General features: G+C 45.9%; 1 pseudogene; it reads right to left on the bottom strand.

Annotated features, from left to right (window-relative positions):
• The window catches only part of LOC122129455, a 31,434-nt pseudogene that overhangs the window by 12,183 nt on the left and 1,105 nt on the right, over positions 1 to 18,146 (bottom strand).

The raw sequence follows: 18,146 nt of genomic DNA, 5'->3' as shown, positions 1-18,146 counted from the left end.
AATGTGCAGGAGCCCTCACATAACTAACGTAACGTAACTTAACGCAACCGCCCCCCCTATCGACAATAACCATCAATTCAATCTAAAAATCAGGTTAAAGTAAACGTAGGGCTGAAGGGGCGCCCTCGGATGATCATGATTAATAAACATGTTTTTATTTTGCTTGTTATTCTAACTATGATTAAGGGGAAGTAGGTCCAAGGGCGACACTAGAGGGCGCCCCCAACCCATTTGTCGCCCTAGGCAGTCGCCTAGTTCGCCTATAGCAATCGCCGGCCCTGAGTGTGTGTGTGAGAGAGAGAGAGAGAGACACACACAGAAAAGACCTGAGACTAAAGGCTGTGTGTGTGTGTGTGTGTGTGTGTCTCTGTGTGTGTGTGTCTCTGTGTGTGTGTGTGTGTGTGTGTGTGTGTGTGTGTGTGTGTGTGAGTGAGTGAGTGAGTGATTGAGTGAGTGAGACACACACACAGAAAAGACCTTAGACTAAAGACTCAAGCACCTGGGTGAGAATACTAGTTTAACTCCATTGGCCTGAGTGAGAATACTAGTTTAACTCCACTGACAGTCATAGGCCTGGGTGAGAATACTAGAGAGAGAGTGTGTGTGTGTGTATGAGTGTGTATGAGTGTGTGCGTGTGTGTGTGAGTGTTGTGATTGTGTGTATATGTGTGTGTGTGTGTGTGTGAGTGTGTGTGTGTGTGTGTGTGTGTGTGTACCATGAGCTCCAGCTGGTACTTGTGGTCGTGGTCGTTAAAGGATCCTCTGACGAAGATGTTTCTCTGCGGCAGCGTGGATCTCAGACAGCGCCTCCTGTGTCTCGGAGGGCAAGCACACCCAGCTCTCCATCTCACTCCGGTAGAACTGCAGAGCGTCTGTGATGGCGCGGCCGTTCTGGATCATCACCAGCGACTCTACTGCGCTCTCCAGACACGGCACCTGCCCACTGCGGATCGCCTCCACATACGTCTCTGCCAGGCTGCCCAGCACTGCAGGACAACAGAGATGCCATTACAGAACAGTGTGGGTTTAGTCCCACCATAGACTACATTACCCACAATTCTCTTATCACCTTAACTTTCTTATCTACTTTTCATTGGGACAGCATTGGCTTAAACAAGGTTGTAAAAAGGTGACGCGTTTTTCCCTTTAAAGCAGCACCGGAATCAAAATTATTTTTTTCTCGCGGTGGGTTTACAACAGTGAACTCCATTCATTAAAGAGGTACCCCCATCTGCAGGAAAACTTCGACCACGCAGCCACGACTCATATCAAACTTTTGGCCAAAGTTCCAAAGATACTTTGACTCATTTAGTTGCTACCTAAGTTTATACCGGTAGAATTATACTGCAGCCCAGCAGTTTTTGAGTAAGAGAAGTCGACAGGCTCCCTTTTCGTTTTTCCACATTGACACATTAACTTTGCATCCTTCGAGACCCATCAGACGTCCAACAAGGCCTCCCTGAGTCCCTGAGAAGGACACGGCATCTTCCTAGAACCTGCGTTCCGCTCTTCATTGGAAGACCGTTCCATTGATCGCTAAGCAAGAGCGTTTCAAGTAAGGCTGACATCTGGGCATAGACTAGTCTTATATGTGTGTTTAATTTATGTGTGAAAGTATTGTTGTTTTATTTCATTTAATATTTAAATATGTGTTATGTTCAAAGAACTACTTGTTACAGGAACTATTTTATGTGTAGTAATGCGGCACTATGTTTTACCTGAGCCACGTATTAATACCGTTTTACCAGAGGTGTAAAGTAACGAATTACATTTACTCACGTTACTGTAATTGAGTAGTTTTTTTGTGTACTTTGTAATTTTTAAGTAGTTTTTGAAATCGGTAATTTTACTTTTACTTAAGTAGATTTTGACTGAAGTATTGTACTTCGCTACATTGGAAATTACATCCGTTACTGAGTAAACAAAAAACATATTTCAAGAAAGGAAACCGAAAGCCAGGAATCGCGCACGACAACTCTCACTGCAGTGGTGTATGCTGCACAGAGAGGATGATGGAGTCGATGCAAGCCGCCGGTGTCAAGTCACGAAAGATAGAGATGGAGGAAGATGATAGTGCGGACTACCAACAAGCTGTGGACGACCAACAAGCTGAAGCACCGAACTTTCCGCAAGTTAAAATTAAAGAAGATGAAGAAACTCAGCAAGCAGTTTGCCTTCCAACCTAAAAGAGGCAACAGCTATATAATGCTGTGTAAGCTGTGCCTGCCCCGCCAGACAGAACTTTCTGCTTAATAAAATGAATCTTCAAATCTGCGCAAGCATGTGTTGGTAAGTACAGTATTTGTCCCTTTCCATTAGTAGTTCAGACAGCGTTTTTGTTGTTTATTAGCTTTGCTACAATAAGCAAAATATGTGTGTCATGGCACTTGTAGCCTCATTTTGGCTAGCACTTGCACCCACCCTAAGTATGCTAACGTCAACTAGCTAGCTAGCTAGGCTAGCTATACACTCATGTACCCATCCTTCTGTTAACAGCCATCATCCAGTAGACTAATAATAATTCCATTCCTGTCTTCCATTCGTTTCAGTTCATAGCATTATTATGTTCAGTCTCTCATATTGTGTTAAAAACTGCAGATCAGTCATCAGCAATAAGATACACCGTATAAACTGATATTAGGCTAATCATTTGGCTGCCTCCCATGCCCTGAAACAGGAACGATGTGAATGCGCACACCATCGTTGTCAGACAGTTGGACTAGTCGATGTCAATGTGTATGTCGTTATCTCGAATTTATCACGATGTGGTGGCTTTGCAACGTGCACGTATTTCATGTTCATGCTCAGGGCTCTCGGTTAGCAAGAATTGAGGATTATGAATTGTGATGCATGTAGAAAAAGAAAATAATGTTATCATTCTGTATATATACTGTAGGTCTGTCATCTCAGTAGCTATTTATAGCTATTTCTGTGTTAAGATGCACTCTTGATGGCAGCTCAATACTTAATTGTCAGAAATGTTGTTTGTCATTCTACAGGTCTAGTCTATGTCAGACAACATCTTGACCGGATGGTAGAGGCTGAAGCAAGTTGGATAACATTCATCAGAGGAAGATGATTTATTTTCCTCAATGAAGTCCAGAAGGTACAGGGGAGTCAGAAGGGAACCTAGCCTGTGTCTCAGTCAAATTGGATCTGCTGAACACCTTTCAGAATATCAAAAAACTGTCCCTGAAACTCAATACTGGCCTACCTGCTTCGGCGAGTGAATCTTCGGCTGTGCCGGATTGCTGTTTACTGCAAAGCGAGCCCGGATGAACTCTACACACCTTGAAAATCAGCGGCATTTTAACTTGTGGTTCATGTCTTGACATGTCCTCCCAAAAGTTCTTAAATGTTGTGTTGACAGTTTAATGTTTAATGTTTGACATGTTTATATTTCTAAAGATTTCCTTTAATTAAAAATAACTAGTTTTTGTATTGGTTTTATGACCCCTTGTCCTTTTTTGCACTATATAGGAGCGGCCCCGATCAAGTTGTTGAAAGTAACTAAGTAACTTTTACTTAAAGTACATTTTAAATGAACTACTTTTTACTTTTACTTGAGTAGATTTTTAGATGGGTAATTTTACTTGTACTTAAGTAAAATTTCATCAAAGTAATTGTACTTTCACTTGAGTACAACATTTCAGTACTTTTTACACCTCTGCGTTTTACAGTGATGCTTGAAGTGATCCTGTTTTCCTAAAGTAAAGAGTTCGTGAACTATATTCTCCTGCATGGTTATTTGTTAGTTAAGTGTACAAACATAACAATACGCAATTGGTAATTCACAGTTTGCACGGTCTGTGACCGCACATTATCTTGCTTTGTTTTATTTTGCTAATCTATTAGATAGATAGTGCATGCACCATCTATCTCTCCCTCACTCTCTCTCTCTCACTAGGCTAGCCTCGAGTCAGAGATCTTTTGTCTCGTCTCAGTATTCATGCACCCTTTGTCTACCACCAACCTAGTTGCCCATAACACAGATGAGTGTGCAATACATCATTCACGCACATACCAACTTGCGCACAGCCCCCCTCTCTCTCCCCCTCTCTCCACTTAGTGCGCACCCACTCACACAAACACACACACATGCAGACGAGGAACGCTCTCATGCCCCTCCTCTGTATTCCTGAACAGACAACTTCCCAACTCCACTTTGTGCCTTGTCCATTGTTATACTCAATTGTTTATGTGATTATACCTGATTAGTATTAGCCACAAATTACTGTTAGTTACTTTTAATAAATTGTTTATTTAGACTCAAACAATTGTCTTGCCTGTTGTTGTTCCAATATTTCACTGAAAGCCATTTACCGCCAACCAAGATTGCCTTCACTTATCTGGTTGTTTCATGAAGTGTTGTAGATTTTGTAATGATATTGTGATACCATACTTAAACTGTAGCATAGTGATACAACTAAAGTTTCCCATTATTATAGTAATTTAATTATAAAATATTAAATACTAAAATGAATGAGACCCCGTTTCACCTACACCAGCTAACCCTTACTAACACACACACCCATTACAGACCAACTAACCATAACTAACACACACACATTACAGACCAGCTAATCCTCACTAACACACACACACACATTACAGACCAGCTAATCCTCACTAACACACACACACATTACAGACCAGCTAATCCTCACTAACACACACACACACATTACAGACCAGCTAAACCTAACTAACACACACACATTACAGACCAGCTAAACCTAACTAACACACACACACACATTACAGACCAGCTAAACCTAACTAACATACACACACACATTACTGACCAGCTAATCCTCACTAACACACACACACATTACTGACCAGCTAACCCTAACTAGCACACACGCCCATATAACCATGGCTATTCTGTTCATCACTGTTTAGCAATTTCATGTTGCTTATTCTGTCACATACTATTTGTATCTACTGTACATTCTATAAAGTAAAGGTAACCTATTCACTTTTACATAGCATGTTGAAAAACTGCACACATGTGACACTCATCCAAAATATGTAGAATGGTTTACCGAAAAGGGAAACTGAATTATGAAAATCAATGGATACCATGGAACAATGGATAGGGTATATGGATATGGAAGCTAGGGTATTACTGATGGGGCATTAATACTAGGGCAGTAGTGATGGGGTATTAGTGATGGGGTATTAGTGATGGTTGTCATGGTGATGGGGTTGAGTTTCCCCTTTAAGTTGTGCAAAACTGGCCAGACCAACCACATAACATGTGATGATGAGAATATTTGCTTTTTTACTGCATCTGTGTATTTGTAAGCAAAAGTCATATATGTTGGCTATTCTGTTCATCACTGGCAGCAGTTTTGTGTTGCTAATTCTGTCATGTTCTGTTTTTATCTACTATACATTCTAAAAAGTAAAGATGACCTATTCACTTAATAGTGATAGGGCATTAAAGCAAGCGTATTAGCGATGGGGCATTAAAGCAAGGGTATTAGTGATGGTGCATTAACACTAGGGCAGTAGCCATGGGGTATTAGTGATAGTAATACCCACTCCTGCCAGTGACCCCCAGGCCTCCCCTCATGGCTTTGGGCTTGGAGTTGCTGAAGATGTATCTGCAGAACTTCTGGGCCTCCTCCACAAAGGAGGAGTCCAGGTCCGCGTCCGTGAGTTCCTCCATGCGCCTCATGTTCTTGCCAATGGCCGGGCGGTCGAACGTGAAGCAGCGCCTCGGCGCGAAGAAGTCCCTCAGGCCCCGACGCACCTGATTGTGTTTCTCGAACTCAGAGGAGTCTATTCAAAACAAACAACAACACTCATTCAACCATCCGTGTTTGTGTGTGTGTAACTGTCTGTGTGTTTGTGTGAGTATGTTTGTGTGTGAGTGTGTGTACTTGTGTGTGTGTGTTTGTGTGAATATGTTTATGTGTGTGTGTGTGTGTTTTGTAACAATGTGTGTGAGTGTGTGAGTGAGAGAGAGTGTGTGTGTGTAATATCCTCACGACCACACGATGGTTTGATTAAACGTTTGTTTATTATCAACTGCACACCAACCTAGCATAGCCACTGGCCTAACTTCTTCTCTGCCATTGTCTCTCTAACACCGTGTATGTGTTGTATTTGTGTGTGCGTGTTAGAGTGTGGATCGGGCCGAATTTTTCTGTCTGAGCCCGGCCCGCATCCGATAGAGTAGTGCCCGAGCCCGACCCGAGCCGCCATTCAAATATTTTGTCCGAGCCCGGCGGAGTCAATGTCTCAACTCTTCATACTAATGACACATTTACGTAAGTTTTTTATGAATAGCCTGCCTTTATTAAACTCGGCATCAACAGATAAATGCACTCGCTCACACAAACAAGAGCTGTTAAACGCACAAGAGGGCCAATAAGCATATTGAAAGTAAATTATTAACATTGCAAGAACGGAATGAAATAGCCTACACATTACACATGCCAGGCATCTGCTATGCCTAAATAAAACTCACATTATATGCTACACCAGATGAGGCACAACAAACAAGTCTTACCATTGAAGATCTTTTAGTTTTTTCTAGAAAACTTTAAGAGCACGGCAACGTTCGTTATAAAACTATCTACATAGTCCAACCATCGAGGTTGAATCCATGTTGTTGTGTAGAAGGAGGATGGCATCAATGATATTTCATTAAAACTTCACACTTCTTACATTGGATATACTTACAGAATCCGCATCGACTACTAAGCAGAAATATCTCCATACAGTAGATTTCCCTTTGTTTAGTAGCGTTTTAAACTCTCCAGATGACAGTTACTTATCGCAGTTCACTGCGATATAACAGAATGGTACATGACGTCAGTCATGGACCCAAATCGAAGCATTTATCCATTCACGCCTGAAAGGCTGCGATTCGTCTGCGCTCTCTCCTGAGCCCGCCCCCTCAGGAGCTTATAAATTCACCAGCGCAACACGAATATATCCTCTTCGCAAAACGAAGCCCCAGCTCCGAGTAATATCCTCTACGCTACCAGGTCAAAGAGATTTGTGTGCTTTTGCTCTCTACGGTTTGGTGAGTTATTCGGGTTCTTTTACCCTCACTAGCTCAGGGCGCTGCAAAATTCGTTGACTCAACTACATTTTGGAAGTAGTAGCCACTATCCTAGCTGACTAGCTGGCTAAGTTTCTGACTAGCCTGCTAGCTTTGCTAACCAACGTGTTCGTTGCTAATAGTGTGCTTGTGTATTAATACTTTCTTCTACTTTCAGAACAAAGATGTCAAGGCAGTACCCCGACTGTGGGCATGTGCGAGTCAAAGGTGACCGCCACCGTCGGTGCGTGGCCTGCCTCGGCAGGACCCACGCGGAGGCGCCGCTCTCAGGCGTCGACCCTGCCTGTGGCATCTGTGCTAGCCTGACGCTAGCTAAGGCTACAAAGCGCCTCGTGCTGTGGGAGCGCGTGGACGCTGAGCGGGCTGCACCGGCTCCATCCGGGGTTATTACCCCCGAAGGACCGAGTGCGCCCTCAGCCTTGGGCAACGTGAGTGCAAGCGGCCGCTTTACTGCCGCAGCTTCACCTGTTAGCCTCTCCCCGTCGCTGCCGCGGGCTGCTAGGCGGTAGAGCTACCACCAGCCGAAGTCCTGCCCGAGCTGGAGCTGGACTTCGGGCTGGATGACGACAGTCTGCTGGACTATTCCGACGAGCACAGCTTGGACGGGGAAGCCATGCAGATGAGTCAAGGTGTTCGGCCTCCACCCCGGCCACATCACGGACTCTGGGCCAGCAACTCCACGAGGTTGCGCTGAGAGCAGCCAGCTGCCTCGGGCTCCCTCTCCCTCCCCCTCCCAGCGTGCGGTCCTCGCTGCTGGACGGGGAGTATTACGCTGGCCCCGCCGCACCAGCTCATAGTGCCCTCCCCTTCTTTGCGGAGGTCCATGAGGAGCTGCATGCGAAGTGGGCGACCCCCTACTCGGGCCGTGCCCCAGTGCCGGGGTTCGCCCCATACATGCACCTCGACAGGGCTAGTGAGAGTGGCTACCTCTCCTTCCCTCAGGTCGAGGATGCAGTGGCGGGCTACCTCTCACCCGCCTCCCCCACGATGCGCCTCGGCCAGAAGCCCCTCCTGCCCACGCAAGTGGCCAGGCACCAGGCGGCGCTGGCTGAGAAAGCCTACTTGGCTGCAGGGCAGGCTGCCTGCACAACCAATACGGCGGCGCTGCTACAGTGCTATCAGGCCAAGCTCCTGACGGAGCTAGCCTCATCGCTGGGGGAGGATCACCCGTCGGTGGTGGAGCTCCGTCGGGCGACGGACCTCTCCCTCCGGCTCACCAGGTGCACTTCTCAGGCCCTGGGGAGGGTGATGGGTACGGCGGTGGCTACCCAGAGGTCCCTGTGGCTGTCACTGGCCAAGCTCACTGACAGGGAGAAGGCACCCCTCCTCGACGCCCCGGCCTGTGTCCAGGGCGTCTTCGGTAAGGCAGTCGACACAATGGCTGCCAAGTTTGAGGAGCAGCAGAAGAGCAGGGAGGCATTCCAGGCGTGGATGCCTCGCTCTAGCGGGTCGGGCGAGCAGTCCTCATCGGGACACACTACGCCCACCCAGGGCCAAAAACGAAGCGGGTTCCGCTCGCCAGCCATATCTGAACACACAAGAATTAAAAATAAAAATGTATAACACTGGGCTACAGACAGCGTATGTTGTACCCTGCAACCCTAACAAAAGCTTACGACTAAAATCTCCATATGTACCAAACCAAACTAATTGCTAAATGCCAGCATAACTAAACATAACTAATGCCAAACCAAACTAAATGCCAAACCAAACTAAATGCTAAATGCCAGCATAACTAAACACATCTAAACACATGCAATACCCCCCTAATCAACAAAACTGGGCTACAGACAGCGTATGTTGTACCGTGAAGGAGTGCGACAGATCCCGGGTACAGCACACGGCGCGTTTTGCGACTGTCACCAGCCAACTAAATACTAAATAAAATTCCCATGCACTCAGCCAGGCAGCCTCTCTCTCTCTCTCTCTCTCTCTCTCTCTCCCCCTCTCCCTCTCCTTTCTTATCACATTGCTAATGCCTATAATAACCCACTCACTCTGTTCTTTTTCTTTCTCTCCTAATCTAGACTATCTTCGCTATGGGACGCTGCTGTAGTCTCTCCACCTGATCTACCTGTAGAAACCCTTGGCCATCTGCACCCTCCGCCACCATACTACCCTACACGTACTCTACCTCATACCCTATGCTAGCATTTATATACAGTATATATATTATTGCCACCACAGACATGTTTCTCTGTTCCTACTCTCCTTACCCCTGTTACAGTAACCCTATGAGCACAGTGTATACCCACTAAACTGGTCTTGTATGTTTCATGTTTATACAACCGGATGTTTGTATATATATTATGTACATCTACCAAATGCATGCTGTGTACAACACTTGTTGTTTCCCTTCCCCTTCTGCTACACAACCCTCCCCATCCCCCCCTTCCTATCTCCACCCGGCCGACCTCAAGCAGATGGGTCCCCCCTTATGTGCCGTGGTTCTGCTTAAGGTTCCTTCCTGACTAACAGGGAGTTTTTTCTTGCCCGTGTTGCCATTGTGCTTGCACTAAGGGGGTTTCAGGCTCTGGGCTCTGTAAAGCGCCTTGAGACAATAGTATTGTTATTGAATTTAAATTAATTGTGTGTGTATGTGTGTGTGTGTTTGTGCTAGTACGTGCATGTGTGTGTATGTGTGTGTGTATGTGTGTTTTTTGTTAGTAGGTGCATGTGTTGTATGTGTGAAAGTGTGTGTGTGTGAGTGTGTGTGTGTGTATGTATGTCTGTGTGTGTTTATGTGTGTGTTTGTGGATGTGGATGTGTGTATGTATTTGTATTTGTGTGTGTGTGTGTGTAAACGTGTGTGTGTGTGTATGTGTGTGTGTGTACCTGAGTGTGTGAGTGTGTGAGTATGTTTGTGTGTATGTGTGTGTGTGAGTGTGTGTGTGTGTGTGTGAGAGAGAGAGAGTGTGTGTGTGTGGGTTAGTGTATGTATTTGTATGTGTGTATTTGTGTGTGCTTGTCTGTGTGTGTGTGTGTCTCACCTGGTTTCAGCTTCAGGGCGTTCTCCAGGTACTCATCAGCAGTGATGGGTTTGCCCTTCAGTTCCAGCTCCAGGGTGAAGTCTCTGACCGTCCACACGAAGGAGGGGAAGACCCGCATCAGCTCTGTGGTCTGGTCATAATCACTCGACTTCACCTTGATGTGCTTCGTCAGTTCCGTCACGTACCTGTTGGGGGCGCTGTTCAGGAGAATGTGACCAGTTTCACATGTAATGCAGGAATACAAGATCCTGTATGGGTATATGTATGGGTATGTGTGTGTGTGTGTGTGTGTGTGTGTGTCTGTCTGTGTGCGTCTGTGTGTGTGTGTCTCTGTGTGTGTCTCTGTGTGTGTGTGTGTGTGTGTGTGTGTGTGTGTGTGTGTGTGTGTGTGTGTGAAAGGATACTGCAGTTTCTCCAGGGCGTTGTTGTCGATGGTGCCCAAGCTGTTGTAGACCAGAGTGCTGCTGAGTAGAATGGCCAGACAGAAGATCCAGGTGTCGTGTTTCTCATCGCCCTGGCAACCACATTATCATCACATATCAGAGAGCATGCTGGGAATAATGTTCAAACTTCCCTTAACGTAAACCCACACACAGAGACTCACACACAGAAACACACACACAGAGACACACACACACACACACAGAGACACACAGAGACACACACACATGGCGCATAGCCAGTCTGGAGTGGCGCATAGACAGTCATCTGCGCCAAACTCCCTGGGATCTCAGCAGGCGTGAACATAGATAACACTGGAGTGCAGCAGCCTCTCTATCACCTCCAAGGCTGAGGACAGGACATACTGAGGCACCAGTGTCTGAGGCACCAGTGTCTGAACCAATCACAGAGAGCCATACTCAGGCACCAGTGTCTGAACCAATCACAGAGAGCCATACTGAGGCACCAGTGACTGAACCAATCACAAGTTCCAGCACCCACACCACTCCCTAGTCTCTCTACCCCACCTTAGAGTCAGTAGAGTCAGGTCTGGACACTGTCCTTTCATACCAGGAACACACAACAGGAGATTGTCTGTGTCACCTACAGGAAATGCTCTGTTTGGTTTACCGTACGGCCACTTGGATGACACAGGGGAGAAACACTGGTTGCTAATGGGCATTTCCGGTTAACAGGCTATGGAACTAAACGCTAGGACTAAACATCAGTTAGCTCTGTGTTTACTGTGTTATGGAACTAAACAAGTAGGCTAGACCAAGGACTACACATTAGTTAGCTCTGGAAAAGCTGGTGTGCAAGCTAGCTACAAAGACAGACAAAACGCAGCTGACTACTGTTTGCACGAACAATAAAGCACACAGAGTCGTAGTATGAACTACAGCATGGAGTTTACTGAACTGCTGTATAAAGTCGTGTCACTGCACAAGTGTGGTTCCGGTCCAAAAGCAGTTAACCCAATAACATCTCCCCTTTTAACAGTTTCTTAAAGGCCTTACTAGTTAAGCCCAACGATAAACTTTTATACCAACCCAGGCACAGAAGTAAAACTTAGGCTATATGTTCAATCCTCACCAGGGCTTTAACCAGCCCTATAACACATTTGCATAAGCATAACACAACAACATCTTGTCTGTTTTTTTTTTTTTTTGTGTAGTGTACTGTAGTGTAGTGTAGTGTGTGAAAGTTCCCAGTTCACAGGTTGAGTCTCTCTGGGGGTTTGGCGAGCCTGCCACTCTTTGTGTAGCTCACTGGTTGCACCGGAGTCTCTGCGGGATTCAGATGTGCCTGATCAGCGGCCTGAGTTGGTCGAAGAGTTGTAGGACTCTCAGCGGCGTGCTATTGGGCACTGGTGTGTCATCTTGAACGGGTACGCTGTCCCTGCTGGACGTGATGTTTCAGGCTGCACATAGACCTGAGGTGGAACGGGCTGTGCTGGCCGCAGGTCTATTCGATTACATTTACATTTACATTTAGTCATTTAGCAGACGCTTTTATCCAAAGCGACTTACACATGTATACACATTTTACATTTACACTGATGGCACACTGCACATCAGGAGCAATTAGGGGTTCAGTGTCTTGCTCAAGGACGCTTCGACAGGGAATCGAACTAGCAACCTTCTGATTACTCTGATTACTAAACGACTTCTCTACCTCCTGTTCCACTGTCGATTGCGGCGGTATGTGGTGCCATCTACCTCCACAAGATATGAGCGCGGTGCCACCTGCTGGAGACGCATGCCGCGGCGCCACCTTCCCGTTCTATCACCTGGAAGAGGCTTCATTCTGACACTCTGCCCAATCCGTAGCTCTGGGAGGTCTTTGGCAGATCTGTCGTAGTAGTGTTTAGCAACTTGTCTTTTGTACTGAATTTTCTCTTTCACACCTGGAACAACACATGGCTCAAGTAATTCATCAGTCACTGGTAGAGGTGTCTTAAGCCTGCGCGCCATGAGCCGCTGTGCTGGGCTGCTATCCATGCCCACTGTCGGTGTGTTCCTCCAGAGCAGGATGGCTCTCCATGCATCATCTCCGGCTCCCGAAGCACGCTTACAGATGTTTTTTGCAATCTTCACGGCAGATTCGGCCGTGCCATTCGCCTGTGGGTGGGAATGAGGTGACGTGCTCAAATCCCCAGTGTTGGGCAAACTGACGGAAAAAGCCACAGTCGAACTGTGGGCCACAGTCTGTGATTACACGATCAGGTTGACCATATCTGGTGAATTGGGTCTTGCACCTTTTGATTGTCGTTTCTGCAAATAGCTCAGAAAGGTGTTCTATTTCCCAAAAGTCTGAGAAATGGTCCACGATAAGCAATAAATCCTTCCCTGCATAGTTAAACAAGTCCATGCTTCCGATTTGCCAAGGCCGCTTAGGAAGTGGGTGTGACATCATTGTCTCTTTTTGCTGATTGTGAGCAAACTCATTGCACATTGACCCACAAAGTCCTTGATTTCTCCTTGCATGTTGGGCCAGTAGAGTGTCTGCCAGCCCTCCAGAACTGCTGACGTCAGGAGTTGAAGGTGCTCATCCGTCTCTGTGTATTGCTTGATTTTGGCCAATCGCTGGCTTGTAACATTGAGGTATTCAGCTTGGTCTATCAGTTCAGCTTCCAGTTGTTCCTGCTGTGTTACCGAGCATACTGACTGCCCTATGTAAAGCTGGTCTGAGCTGTGTGGGGGTGTCGTGGCTCTGCTCAGTGTGTCACTTAGATACATCTCTGGGCCAGGTTTGTATACCACATTCAGGCTGTAGCCCTGAAGAGTGAGCAGCATGCTTTGGAGTCGCTTTGGAGCACTGAGGAGGGGCAATGAGTGGGGCTTGTTAAAGATGGCAATGAGTGGTTTGTGGTCTGTTTCTGCAGTCACATCACCTCTGCCATAGAGGTAATAATGAAATCGTTGACAGGCAAACACTATGCTCAGGCACTCCTTTTTGATTTGAGCGTAGTTGCGCTCTGCTGGCGTAAGTGCCCGAGAGGCGAATGCCACTGGTTGTCCATCTTGCAAAAGACAGCATCCCAAAACCGTTTTGGCTCGCGTCACTCTGCACTGTGACTGGCTTGGTGACATCATAATATTTCAAAACTGGTGCTGCCGACACTAAGCGCTTATATTGACGACGCAATGGTTCGCACACCTCAGAGAGGCGTGGCATGAATTTGGAAAGGTATGTGACAAACCCTATAAACCTCTGCACTCCTTTGACGTCACCTGGTGCTGGCATGGCCTGAACTGCCCTCACCTTCTCGGGGTCCGGCCTGATGCCCTCCGCTGAAAGCACGTGGCCATAGAAGCGCACCTCTTGACCTTTAAATTGCAGCTTCTTTAGACTAAGCTTCAGACTGACTTCCTTGCAGCGCTCCATGAGTTTTGTGTCGTGGTCCCTGTTGGCCTCGTCGTTCGAGTCACCACAGCCAACAATCAATATGTTGTCTGCAATTGGCTCCATCCCATCTAGGCCAGCCAATAGCTTATGTTGTTTTCTCTGATAGACTTCCGGCAGGACAGAGATGCCAAAAGGAAGTTTAAGCCAGCGTTTGCGACCCCACGGAGTCCAGAACGTGGTGAGTAAGCTGCTCTCCCTGTCAAGCTTGCATTGAAGGAAGGCCTCACGTGCGTCCACTAGTGAGAATGTGCGGGCCTTGGGCAGTTTTTAGAGGACATCATCCAGTGTAGGCATGATGTAGTGAGATCTTTTGACCGCTTTGTTTAGTGGCCTTGGGTCAATACAGATTCGAATCTTATCGGGCTTCTTAACAATCACCATATTACTAATCCAATCAGTAGGCTCCGTTACCTTGGTTAGGTGGCCCTCTCTTTCATGTCTATCCAATTTTGCTTTCACAGCTGCTTTGAGGGCTATCGGGACATTGCGTGGTGGGCACTGGACAGGTGTGATGGTCTCATCCAACTCAAAGTGGACCTCACCTGGGAGTGACTCAATGTGTGCGGTGAAAACTTCATTATATCTGCTGATAAGCTGCTGCTTAGTTAGAGACCCTGGAGGCATGCAATCGACTTTGTGCAGCTCCTCAGGTATAGTGAAGTGCATCAGACCCAGGCGTTCACAAGTTGAGCCAGACAACAGAGGGTATTGGATTGTATCCACAATCTCAAAGTCTAACGGGTAAATACGTCCCTTAATTGTGCAGTGTGTTCTGAACAGTCCGAGTGATGTCATGACCTCACCTGAGTATAGTTTCAGTCTGGTGTGGCTCGGTGCCATTTTCCCTTTTGGTGCCACCCTCATCTTTTTTTTTAGGCTCATAATATTGCAAGTGACACCCGAGTCCAACTGGCACTTTTGCCTGACAGCATTCAGTTTTAGGTTCACAAACCACTTATTTTCTTGTGTCCTGTCTGTTGAAGTCGCTGAGGTTATATATAAGTACGCCTCTGCCTCATCATCATCCTGTACTGTTTCTGCAACAGTGTCGACAGCATTTAAGCGAGACTGTCCTGACTGTTTTTTTAGACAGACGCTAGCAAAGTGATTGGGTGTCCCACAGAAGCGACATGTCTTACCAGATGCAGGGCACGCATCCCTCCCTGGTTTGTGCTGGTGTCCGCAATACTTGCAGTTTCTATCACCCTCTCTATATCGCGGTTTGGTGAACTTGTGTCCATTGCGCATAGGCTGTCTAGAGTCAGTTGCGTGAATTGTATCATCAGATTTATGGGCTAGAGCCTTCATGCGCACATCTGTGAGTTCATATCAACAGCTGAGGCTAGCATGAGGTCTTTCTGCCTTAACAGACGGCGGCGTGTGCCTTCATCTGCTATTCCGAGGACTAGCCTGTCCCTTATGAGTTCTTCCTTTAGCTTACCGTAATTGCAAGTAGCAGCCTTTTCTCGCAGCCTAGTCACAAATAACAAAGACAAAACGCTCGAATATAACATTTTTCGCGGGCTTGAAATACTTCCCTAACGCATCCAGAATGCTCGGAACGTCCTTCTGCTGGTCTACCGTTAAATGCAGATTGTGCTTGTAAATAAGCTTACATTCACTGCCCATGACCCTCCTCAATGTTGCTGCCTGTACCTCTTTATCTTTCATTCCGGACGCCAATATGTAATCCTCCTTGAACGTATCCCAGTTGGCTGCTAGGTCGCGGGAGAGTTTCATCTCTGCTGGTGGTGGAATCATGTTCGTTATGGTCGTCATCTTTGGGTTAGCACTAGCTAGACTTTCGTCCGTTTTCTAGCCACCTTGAATCCAGCTCATAAAAACGTTTTAACTCGCGTCAGTAGTGATATAAGGCAAGTCACTAACTGTCCCAAGCTTCTGACACCATGTTTGCAAGTACAATAAAGCACACGGAGTCATAGTATGAACTACAGCATGGAGTTTACTGAACTGCTGCATAAAGTCGTGTCACTGCATTACACAAGTGTGGTTCGGGTCCAGCATTGAATACAAAAGCCACCGCTAGGTGGCACAGTTAACCCAATAACAACTAGCTGACTACCAGTAGCAGGTTTGCAATTGTGAAAGTTTTCTTGGTAGCCAAATATGGACAACTAGCTACCTAGCTAACAAACGTGACCAACTAGATTTTCTCTTGAATTACTTTTACATTCGTGTGAGAGTGCTGCTGTTCAGTTTAGCTAGTTATTGCTGGGTAGCTAGGTGTTTGTGCTGGGTAGCTAGGTGGTTGTGATATTTTAGCCACAATGCTATGCTAACATGCTAACACAATGATATGCTAACATGCTAACACAATGCTATGCTAACACAATGCTATGCTAACACAATGCTATGCTAACACAATGCTATGTTTACAACATTGTCACATTATGTTGGGTTAGGGTACAAGCCCACCCTGTCACACACACACTCAGACAGACACACACTCAGACACACACACACACACACACACACACACACTCAGACACACACACACACACACACACACTCAGACACAGACACACACACACACTCAGACACACACACACACAAACACACACACACTCAAACACAGACACACACACACACTCAGACACACACACACACTCAGACAGGGGCGGACTGGGGGAAAAAAGTGGCCCGGGAGTTACTGTCAGACCGGCCCACTTAATACACGGCGCACTGCCCACTCAATACACGACGCGTTGCCCACTCAAAGCATTGCACGTATCGACCAGTCAGTGGCCTACTTGGAAAAATACCCATACACTTAACATTACTTTAGATGATTACAAAGAAATTACATCATATATGTTTTTTTTATAACATTTGGATTGGATCCACCAATTTGCCTGGATGGACACATGGAATAAAATGATATTGGCTATTGTAACACTCCAAGGTAGGTATAGTTTGCTTGATGAATATGCTTAACTCTGGGCTAGTATCAGATGGTTATATGTAGAACTACAGAGCCTTAAGGAATGAATGTCAGCAGAGAAAGACCACACAATTCAGTAGTTACATTAAGCAAGACAATTGTATCAATTTGTTATTAACTCATACAGCAATACCTTTTTGTCCACTAGATGGCATCACACAACAGAAATATTTCCCCTCTACCTACATAGCTAGAGTAGCTAGTTACAGGTGGAAAGCTATGAAAGAAAGTTGCATCCAGGAGCCTTCATAAGCAAACATGATGTGGCTCCACATTACAATATCCCACTTTTTCATTATCCACATGTCTCAAAAGTTGTATGATGTAACATAGCTTAACAGGTCACATGATATGTCTAGTAACAACATAGAGAAGGGGGCAACATATAAGTCAAAACCAACCATATTTATTGACTGATCTTGAAAGTAGTGGCTTACAAAAGCTAAATAAGTCATCACATAGAAAATAACTCAGTGTTAGTGCAAGAAGCAAACATTCACACTGTGAAACCTATGACAAGTGACAGTGGTATATAGGAATTAGTCACTTCACAGCCTGCTAGCCACGATTTTCTTTCATTCCAATTCTTGGATGTAGGATTCCCCCCCTTGTAGAAACCTGTTGAATGGATAAATTTGGTCTAGGAAGTCCTAAATGTTTTGTTGTCAATTTACCTTCATAAGTACGCCGACTTTCAAAGAGTGAATCGAGTTGTTGCACTGAATGTTAAAAATGGATTTAACATGAATCAATGAGAGAGATCTGGGGCGATTTCAGTTTTGCCCCCAAAAGGGGCGGGGTCATTTCAAGCACCACGTTTGCCTGAGTGACTGTTGGCTGATTCGACAATGACATTCAGAGGCAGATCAGACGGTCTAGTGGTAGAATCCGACAGAAAAAAAAAATCCTTTTCCCGTAGGCAGTGCGTCGCCCTAATCGCCTTTATGGACAAGCCGCACCTGAACTATATTGTAGAAATGAACATTAGCCTACAGAACATACGATGGGGTGTGAACATCAGTGGTATCAGTAGTGTTGCATGCTGGGTGTGTGATTGTGTGTGTGTGTAGGGGTGTTGAAGGTGTCTGCAAGCGAGTGATGCAAGTGTTGAGTAGGCTAGAGTGATTGACATTTAATAACGCCTAAAACAAAGTTAGACTGACGGAAGACATTAGATGAGTAAAGAAGACACTTCAGAAAAATTTCGAAAAATAGGCACCATGAGTGTGAATACAGATCGCGAGGAATGGTATAAAATTCAGTC

This window comes from Clupea harengus, unplaced genomic scaffold (genome assembly GCF_900700415.2).
Source record: "Clupea harengus unplaced genomic scaffold, Ch_v2.0.2, whole genome shotgun sequence".
NCBI classification, from domain to species: Eukaryota; Metazoa; Chordata; class Actinopteri; order Clupeiformes; family Clupeidae; genus Clupea; species Clupea harengus.
Note: the sequence above shows the minus strand (reverse complement) of the source record. Positions and strands in the feature narration are given on the sequence as shown.